This window comes from Dasypus novemcinctus, chromosome 10, assembly GCF_030445035.2.
Source record: "Dasypus novemcinctus isolate mDasNov1 chromosome 10, mDasNov1.1.hap2, whole genome shotgun sequence".
NCBI lineage: Eukaryota > Metazoa > Chordata > Mammalia > Cingulata > Dasypodidae > Dasypus > Dasypus novemcinctus.
The window spans coordinates 128522619-128532242 of record NC_080682.1 but is presented as its reverse complement, the minus strand read 5'-3'; the positions used below and the strand labels follow the sequence as shown (position 1 = coordinate 128532242).

Genomic DNA, 9624 nt, shown 5'->3' with positions numbered 1-9624 from the left:
ACATAATCAATTAAAAAATAAAAATAAAATAAAATAAAATAAAATTTTGCAATAGCCAAATGATTTTGCTTTAAGAAAGAACTATTCTATTTTCTCTACAAAATCATATTCTGCATACCATGTGTATTAGTCAACCAAAGGGGTGCTGATGCAAAATGTCAGAAATTGGTTGGCTTTTATAAAAGGTATTTATTTGGGGTAGGAGCTTGCATATACCAGGCCATAAGCATAAGTTACTTGCCTCACCAAAGTCTATTTGGAGCAAGATGGCTGCTGATGGCTGCGAGGGTTCAAGCTTCCTGGGTACCTCCCTTTCAGGGTCTTGCTTCTCTCTGGGTTCAAGGTTCCTTTCTTCCAAGGGCTTGCTTATTCCTGGGCTCAGCATTCCTCTCTTCCTGTGCTGGCTTCTCTTTCTTCTGTGAGCTTACTTCACAGGGCGCCAGCTTAAGGCTTCAGCATCAAACTCTAACGTAAAAACCCTGATATCAAAACTCCAACTCTGTCCTTTGCCATGCCTTTTATCTGTGAATCCCCACCCACCAAGGGATGGAAACCCACTGCCCTAATGATGTGGTCCAATCAAAGCCCTAATCATCACTCAATCATGTCCAGGTACAGATCAGATTACAAGCATAATCCAATATTTCTTTTTTGAATTCATCAATTAAATCAAACTTCTGCACCATGCAAGCTCGATTTAGCATAAGACTAAGGTTTTAAGGTATCGACAGATCTTAGGCTCTATCTTAAAGTTGGCAATTTATACAAAACTCAAGTACTGTTGAAATCAAATTTTGATTCCCTTTTGTTAGGTTAAAACTTATTTTTTTCTACCATGAACATCTAGGAGCACACTATAAGGAATCTTTTAAAGATGCTGTTTTTGAATCACTAAGCCTTTTAGAACTTCTGAATATCAATCAAATGATGCACTCCCTAATTTGTTGAAGACCAGGAGTTTCTTTTACAAGTGCACACCTCAAATGATTGTCCTTTGGTAATTCAAACATTCCCCAAGTAGCCACTGCAAACTCAAGTCATCCTTGGTGAGATTCACCCATGTATTCAGAAAAAAAAAAAGAACTGATACCACAGTGAGAAAAGAGATATTAGAGAATTTTTCAGGAAAGAAGAAAAGAGAGTTAGATTATGAAGTCCCCATGTTTAAGTAAAGGTTCCAAAAATGAAAATTGTATAGGCCTGTATTAGTCAGATTCTCTAGGGAAACAAAACCAACAGAGGATACCTGTAAATAGTTTGAAGTTTTATAAAATTGCCTCATGCAACCATGGCAATGCATAAGTCCAAATTCTTCAGGGCAGGCAGCAAACCAGGGGTTCCAGTGAAGGTCTTTGATGAGTTCCTGGGAGATGTTAAAAAAGAGATAGGACATGCCTTAAGCCAGTAACACTTCCTTATTATATTTTCTAAAGAGTTTTTTTTCAACATTATAGTTTCAACCACATACCCGACAATCTCCTGGGTTCACATGATACCCCTTAATCCTTCCCCCAATTCCATGGACCATCTAACCCATCCTCCCAACCCTAGCCCCCCTGAAGCCTGCAAAGCCCAACCCAATAGTATCCCTATGCCCCTGTCTTATTCCTTCATTGCACAACTACGTACCTCCACTTTATCATAAATTTTGCCTGGGTGGGCATTGGCTCACAATCTTCTCTCTCCCCATATTTTCTGTAAGCCTATCTTCCAGTCTCTAGCTATCTAAGACAGCTTGGTTTGCTTAATTCTTATAAGGAAGGTCATGTAGTATTTGTCCTTCAGTGCCTGGCTTGCTTCACTTAACATAAGGTCCTCAGGATTCATCCGTTATCCCATGTGTTAGTACTGTATTCCTCCTTACAGCTGAGTAGTATTCCATTGTATGTATACATCACATTTTGTTTATCCACTCATCTGTTGATGGGCATTTGGGTTGATTCCAACTTTTGGCAGTAATGAATAATGCCACTATGAACACTGGTGTGCATGCATCAGTTCATGTCTTTGTTTTCAGTTCTAGGTATATACCCAGCAGTGGAATTACTGGGTCATATGGCAAATCTATAGCTAGTTTTTTGAGTAACTACCAAACTGTCCTCCAGAATGGCTGGATCCTTCTACATTCCCACCAGTAGTGGATGAGGGTTTCCATTCCTGCACATCCTCTCCAGCACTTATAGTCTTCTGTTTTTTTAATAGCTGCCAGTCTAATGAGTGCAAGATGGTGTCTCATTGTACTTTTGATTTGCATTTCCCTAACTGCTAGTGATGTTGAGCATCTTTTCATGTCCTTTTTAGCCATTTGTATTTCTTCTTTGTTGAAATGTCTGCTCAAATCTCTTGCCCATTTTTAAAATGGGTTGTCTTTTTATTTTCAAGATACAGGATTTCTTTATATATGCTTGATAGGGGCAACTGACACAGGGTTCACCTGGGGCAGGCTTCTAGGGAGTATATGAGTGCTTATTTTGCCATATGTGTTATATCAGTGGGTGGAGACCAGTACAATGAATGGAAAGGTGTTACAACCCCATCCTGGGTAGCCTGATATTCTCAAACAGAGGGGAGAGTGTCTCTTGAGAGCATGGGTGGCTCTCAATGGGGGAGGACAGACTAGTGTGTCAAGCCCTCAGCATTGGTGTAAGTATCTATGAATCTTCTCTTTCAGGCAGCGAAGATTGGTTGTCACTGTGGGCCCCAATGGAAAGGGGCCAAAAATTTATAAAATTTATAAAAATTATAAAAGTGTATAGTCTAAAACATAAACCATAATGAAACCATGGTTAGTAACTATGTATTAATATTTGTACATCAGTTGCAGCAAATGTGACATCCATGTGTAAAAAGATCATTGCTAGGGAAGGGGGAAAAGGGTTTGATGTTGTGTATATGGGAGTCCTATATATTCTAAATGTGACTTTACTCTGATCTAAAACTTTTTTGAAAACATCATTTTAAAAAAGGATGCAGACACAGGAATAAATGGAAAAGATTGCCTTGCCACTGTACATACAGGGCAAAACCTAATACAGTGATGAAAGGCAAAAAATTTAAAAAAGTTTTGAATCACAGAGGGGTTCAACTATGGCAGAGGAGGAGCACTGATGTAGGACGTCATTTAAGGAGGATGCATGGGTGTGAGGGAGTTTTCCAGGGCATGCATATAAGTTATAAACATATGTTTGGATGTTTGTTGGGTATTGACATAGTGGGTAGAATTTCACATGATAACAGAGGGAGTGCTGCCCATTTTCATTGTTCTAAAGTGACCCTGCTGCTATATACTACTGGTATACAAGATATCAAGAAGTACAAGAATGAAATGAAACCACTGTCTATGATCTGAGTTTCCTGCCACTCTGAAGAAGGTCCATAGAGTTTTCTTGTTTATTTCCGTTGGTTAAAATAATACATTTTGCATGATTTCAATCACTTATAATTTTTGAAATTTGTCTTATGACTCAGAATATACTCTTTTCAAATATTTCATACACATATGCAGACATTTTATTCTGCAGTTCTTTGGTAGAGTGTTTTATAAATATCTTTTGGTTATGCTGTTGATTAGATACGTCAAGTCTTCTCTATATTTTTAATGACTTTCTGCTTACATTCTATTATTTTTTAGGGTGGGTTTTGAAATAGCCAAATAAAATTGTTGATTTTTCTGTTTTTCCATTCAGTAGTAGCAACATTTTTTTCATGTAGTTTGAATTAAACAATATATAGTCTTGATGAATTGAACTCTTTATTATATTGAAATGTTGCTCTTTATCCCTTGTAATTTTCTTTGCTCCAAAATATGATTTTTCTAATGTTAACACAGTCGTTCCAAATTTCTGTTTGTAGATCTCTACATGATAATCTGTGTTTATAAATATAAAGTGGGTTTCTTATGGAAATAATATAATTGGTTCTGCTCTTTAAAATAAAACCAACCTCTTCCTTTTACCTGAATTGTTTAGACAATTTTTGTTTAATACAAAAATTGGTATGGTTGGGTTTAAATCTATTCTTTTGGTGTTTGTTCTCTTTTCTTATCATTTCATTTGTAGAATGACCATTTTTTTCTTTATTAGAGAAGTTATGGGTACAGAGAACAATCCTGCATAAAATGCAGGATTATCATATACCACCCCACCACCACCTTGAAATGGCATGCAACATCAGTTACAATTCATGATAGCACACTTTTACAATTGTACTATTAATTAAAGACCATGGTTTAACTTAGGGTTCACTGTACAGTGTAGTTCCTTAGATTTTTTTTTAAGATTTAAAAAAAAATGTCTCTCCCCTTCCCCCCCCCACCCCTGCTGTCTGTTCTCTTTGCTTATTTGCTGCATCTTCTTCTTTGTCCACTTCTGTTGTTGTCAGTGGCACAGGAATCTGTGTTTCTTTTTGTTGCATCATCTTGTGTGTCAGCTCTCCATGTGTGCAGCACCATTCCTGGGCAGGCTGAACTTTCTTTCACACTGGGTGGCTTTCCTTACAGGGCACACTCCTTGTGTGTGGGGTTCCCCTATGTGGGGGACACCCCTGCATGGCAGGGCACTCCTTGCGTGCATCAGCACTGAGTGTGGACCAGCTCCACATGGGTCAAGGAGGCCTGGGGTTTGATCCTTGGACCTCCCATGTGGTAGATGGATTTCCTATCCACTGGGCCAAGTCTGCTTCCCTCCTTAGATTTTTAAAATAAATTTTCTTCTGTTACCATAGATACAATCTAACAATTCCCCTTTTAATCATATTCTTATACATGTATCAGTGCTGTTCATTGCAGTCACATCATTGTGCTACCATCTCCACTATGCATTACCAAAACATTTCCATCATTCCAAACAGGAACCCTGTACAGTTTAAGCCTTAACTTCCCATTCCCTATTACAGTCCATCCCCTGGTAAACTATATTCTAGATTTGACTCTAGGAGCTTTCTTATTCTAGTGATTTCAAATCAGATAGCTCATACAATATTTTGGCCTTTAAGTCTGACTTACTTCATTCAATGTGAGGTCTTCAAGGCTAACCCATGTCAACACATGTATCAAGACTTCATTCTTTTTAGCAGCTGAATTATATACATTGTATGTATATACCACATTTTATTTATCCGTTCATCAGTTAATGGTAACTTGGGTAGCTTCAGTCTTTTGGCAATTGTGAATAATACCTCTAAGAACATATTGTTTGCAAATATCTGTTCAAGTCCCAGTTTTCAATTCTTTCTGAAATATATCCAGTAGTGGGATTGCCAGTTCCTGTGGTAGTTCTATATTTAGTTTTATGAGGAACTGCCAAATTGTGTTCCACAGCAGCTGCACCACTTTACATTGCTACCAATCATGAATACCTGTTCCTGTTCCTCTGCATCCTCTTCAATACTTATTCCCTTTTTTTAAAAAAAAAAAGTAGTCATTCCAATGTTGCTGAAATAGTATCTTATGGGTTTGATTTGCATTTCTCTGAGGGTTAATGATGTTGAGCATCTTGTCATATGCTTTCTGATCATTTTTATATCTTCCTTAGAGAGTATTTAGCCAATTTTTAAATTGGGTTGTTAGTCTTTTTGTTGTTAAGTTGAAGGATTTCTTTATACATACTATATATGAATTTTTTTATCAAATATGTGGTTTCAAATATTTTCTACCATTGTGTAGCTTGTCTTCTTTTATGATAAAATTCTTTGAGGACAAAAGGCTTTTATTTTAATAAGTCCCATATATCAATTTTTTTTTCTTTTTGTTGCTTGTGTGTGCTTTGGGTACAAAGTCTAAGAAAACATTGCCTAACACAAGATACTAAAGATGCTACCTTTCCTTTTCTTCTAGGAGTTTCATAGCTGTAGCTTTTATATTTAGGTCTTTGATCTATTTTAATTTGATTTTTGCATATGGTGGGAGGTAGGGGTTCTCCTCCTCCTTCTTTTTAATTTTTTTTTCATTTTTGAAAAAGTGTTCTTTCCCAATTGAGTGGTTTTGCCCTATCTCAAAAATAAGTTAGCCATAAATATGAGGGTTGATTTCTGAACTCTCAATTCTATTCCATTGGTTTATATGCCTATCCTTATGCCAGTACCAGGATATCTTGATTACTGTGGTTTTGTGATATATTTTTGGTCAGGAAATAGGGCTCCTCCAAGTTCATTCTTCTTTTTCAAGATGGCATTATCTATTTAAGACACTTATCCTTCCATATAAATTTGATGATTGACTTTTCCATTTTTGCAAATAAAGTTATAAGAAGTTTATTGGGATTTCATGGAATCCACAAGTTGCTATGGGTAGTCTTGGCAACATAACTTATTCAGTCTTCAAATCCATAAACAGGAAATACACTTCCATTTATTTAGGTTTTCTTTCATTTCTTTTAGCCTTTATAGTGTTCTGCATGCAAGTCCGTTATATGTTTAAGATTAATTCCTAGATATTTAATTCTTTTAGTTGCTACTATGAATGGGGTTTTCTCTTGATTTCTTCTGATTTTTCATTGCTAGTGTATAGAAACACTACTGATTTTGAGTATTGTACCCCACCACTTTGTTGAATTCATTTATTTGCACTAGGAGTTTTACTGTGGATGTTTTCAGGAATTTCTGTATATAAGATCACAGCATTTGCATATAGGGAAAGATTTACTCCTTCCTTTCCAGTTTGGATGATTTTTGTTGCTTTTTCTTGCCTAATTGCTCTAACAAGAACTTCCAGTACAATATTAAGTAACAACAGTAACAGTGATCATCCTTGTTTTGTTCCTCATCTTAGAGGGAAAGCTATCAGTCTTTTAAACTATTCAGCAGGATGTTGGTTGTCAGCTTTTCATATATGCCCTATATCATGCTGGGGAAGTTTCCTTCTATTCTTATTGTCTTAAATAGTTTTATCAAGAAAAGGTACTGGATTTTGGTCAAATCCCTTTTCTGCTTCAATTGAGATAATCATGTGTTTTTCCCTTCATTTTTTAATGTGGTATATTACATTATTTGAATTTCTTATGTTAAACCAACCTTGCATATCAGGCATAAATCCTACTTGATCGTGGTGTATAATTCTTTTTAATATGCTGTTGGACTCAGTTTGTTAGTATATTCTTGAGGATTTTTGCATTTTTTCATAAGACATATTCTTTAGTTTTATTTTCTTGTGATACCTTTATCTGGCTTCAGTATGAGGGTGAGGTTTGCCTTGTAGAATGAGTTAAGAACTGTTCTCTCTTCAATTTCTTGAAAGAATTTGTGCATAATGGGTATTAAATCTTCTTGGAATCTTTGGTAGAATTCCCCTGTGAAGCCATCTGGTTCTGGGCTTCTCTCTGTTGAGAGGTTTACTGTTTCAGTCACTTTACTAATTACTGATTTGTTGAGATTTCCTATTTCTTCTTAAGTCAATGTAGGTAATTTACATGTTTCTAAGAATTTTCCATTTCATCTATTGTATTTAATTTATTGGCATACAGTTATTTATAGTATCCACTTATAGTCCTTTTTTTATTTCAGTGGGGTTGGAAGTGCTGTTCCCCTTTTCATTTCTGACTTCCATTATTTGTATCCTCTCACTTTTTCTCTTTTATTGATATTTTCAAAGAACCAATTTTTTGTTAGTAAAAAGAATTCATTGGGAAATGGGAGAAAAGAACAGAGCTTGCTGAGAAATGGAAAAGAAGGATGAAATACTCATCAAGATTTGATGCAGGGTCTTCTAGGCAGGGAGTGGGTTTTGACATGTGTGGTCACCTTTTAAGCTATTAATTATTCCTCCCTTGCTAATGCTAAGGGGAGGGGCCTCAGATGTTATTGACTACCTCACCAGTGGTGGGGGTCAATGGTGTGGCCTGTTTGGAATATCCAGGACCCCTCTCAATTCTCGGACCATAAGGTCAAGGTCAAGGTCTTGGCAGGTTCTCACTGCCATGTTGTCTGTCAGCCAGGTTGCCTGCTGGGCCTGCTGCCTTTGCCCTTTCACTATACTAACTTGCCTCAACTCCTTCCTCAGAGAGTTCATGCCTTTATTCCTAAGGGAACTCTGAGGAACATTGGTTGTTCTTCTGTAGCTACTTCTTGTTGAAGAACCAACTTTTGATTTTGTTGATTCTATCTCTTATTGTTTTCTGTTTCATTTATCTCTGTTCTCATATTTAGTTCCTTTCTTCTGCTTACTTTGGGTTTACTTTACTTTTCCTCCCTACTTCTTCTACTTTTGAGGTTAGGTCATGCATTTGAAGTATTTTTTTCTTTTTCAATGTAAGCATTTAGATTTAGAGTGTGAAGTTTATGTCACTAGAATTTCTTGTGTCTGATAACTGCACTTAAGGTGATTAAATAAGTGAATATCCTTCCTAAGAGACATAAAAGGAAGCATTGTGTTTGAGGATTACATGTACAACCTGCTTTCAAATGTTCAGATGTTAGCTAGATAGATAGATGAATAGATAGATAATATAATGATATGACCAAAATGGAAAAAATGTTAAAATTTTTGGATCTGGTATCTGGGTAATTTGAGTGTGGTATTATGTTAGATTTCTCTGTATGGGGTTTGTATTATTTCTGCAACCATCCTGTAGATTTGAAATTATTTCAAAATAAAAAGTTAAAAAAAAATAGTATGTTGCTAAAGAGTCAGATGCCAGCTAGCAATCCTTGTGATCAATGCAGCCCTTGTGTCAAGAGAAAGATGAGAATGAATCCAAAGATCACACAGACAGAATGTACATCCTTGAAATCTAAAGACTTTAATATTGCAATATTTCTAAGTTAGTTTTTAAAGATGAAATTAGTAAAGTAAGTTGAATCTCTGTGCAGGGCCTGTCATAACCCCTCTCATACTTATAACACACATTCAAGGCCAGGCAGACACAAATTAAGGAGGGCACTGACAGTTGGAGTCTCATCTGATCACCATGGGTTGGCTTAGGTGTCTTAGGCCACAAAATGAAAAGTTTATGTGGCCAGCATTGGGGGTCTGCAAGTCCTCTACCATGAAACCTCCCAACAGATAATTCAGATGGTTACAGGTATGGGAAGACACTTACCTCTTTCTTTTCTAAGGCAGTTGGGAAAAATCTAGGGTGGCCATCCCTGCCAGCCTACAGAGCTTAGTCCATATCCCCTGGGTCATGAGATGCGATCACTGATTTGTGGGTCAAGGTGTGGGAAAGATGGAGGCATTGTTTTTCTATACCCCTCCCCCACCTCCACTAAGGTCTGCCTTGGTTGCCAGGCAGTTGAAGGTTCTGGGCAGGATGCTCACCATGGGGTTCTATCTTTTGTTGTGGGAACAGGTTCCTGGCAACCTGAGGTGACTCAGCAGAGGCCTTGGGAGCATTGTATGGTCTGCTGATAGTCATGATGCTCTGTGCAATCCTGATCTTGGTGGCCTTGTGCCTGGTGTTGGCAGCTCTGCTAGAGGACTTTATACAAAGCCTAGATGTCCAGGGAATGCTGCAGAAATTGGTGACTTGGATAGTTATAGTGGGGGTTTTTGTTATTAAATCTTACTATGATGGGAGGAGAGACAAAAAACTGGCCACTGACATTTCTGCTCTTCTAAAGGGAACACAACAAATTGTTGATGTTTCACTACATTGAAAATAATTTCACTACATTGAAAAATAATTTGGAGAC

The 9624-nt window shown here is 37.0% G+C and overlaps 1 long non-coding RNA gene across 1 annotated transcript; it reads right to left on the bottom strand.

Moving 5' to 3' along the window:
- Positions 1–1251: 1251 nt before the first annotated feature.
- On the bottom strand, positions 1252–9208 carry LOC131280127 (uncharacterized). Its single transcript, XR_009187734.2, has 2 exons — positions 9033–9208; positions 1252–1363 (listed from the first exon to the last, which is right to left on the bottom strand). It is a non-coding gene; the product is annotated as an uncharacterized lncRNA (long non-coding RNA).
- Between the last annotated feature and the right edge of the window lie 416 nt (positions 9209–9624).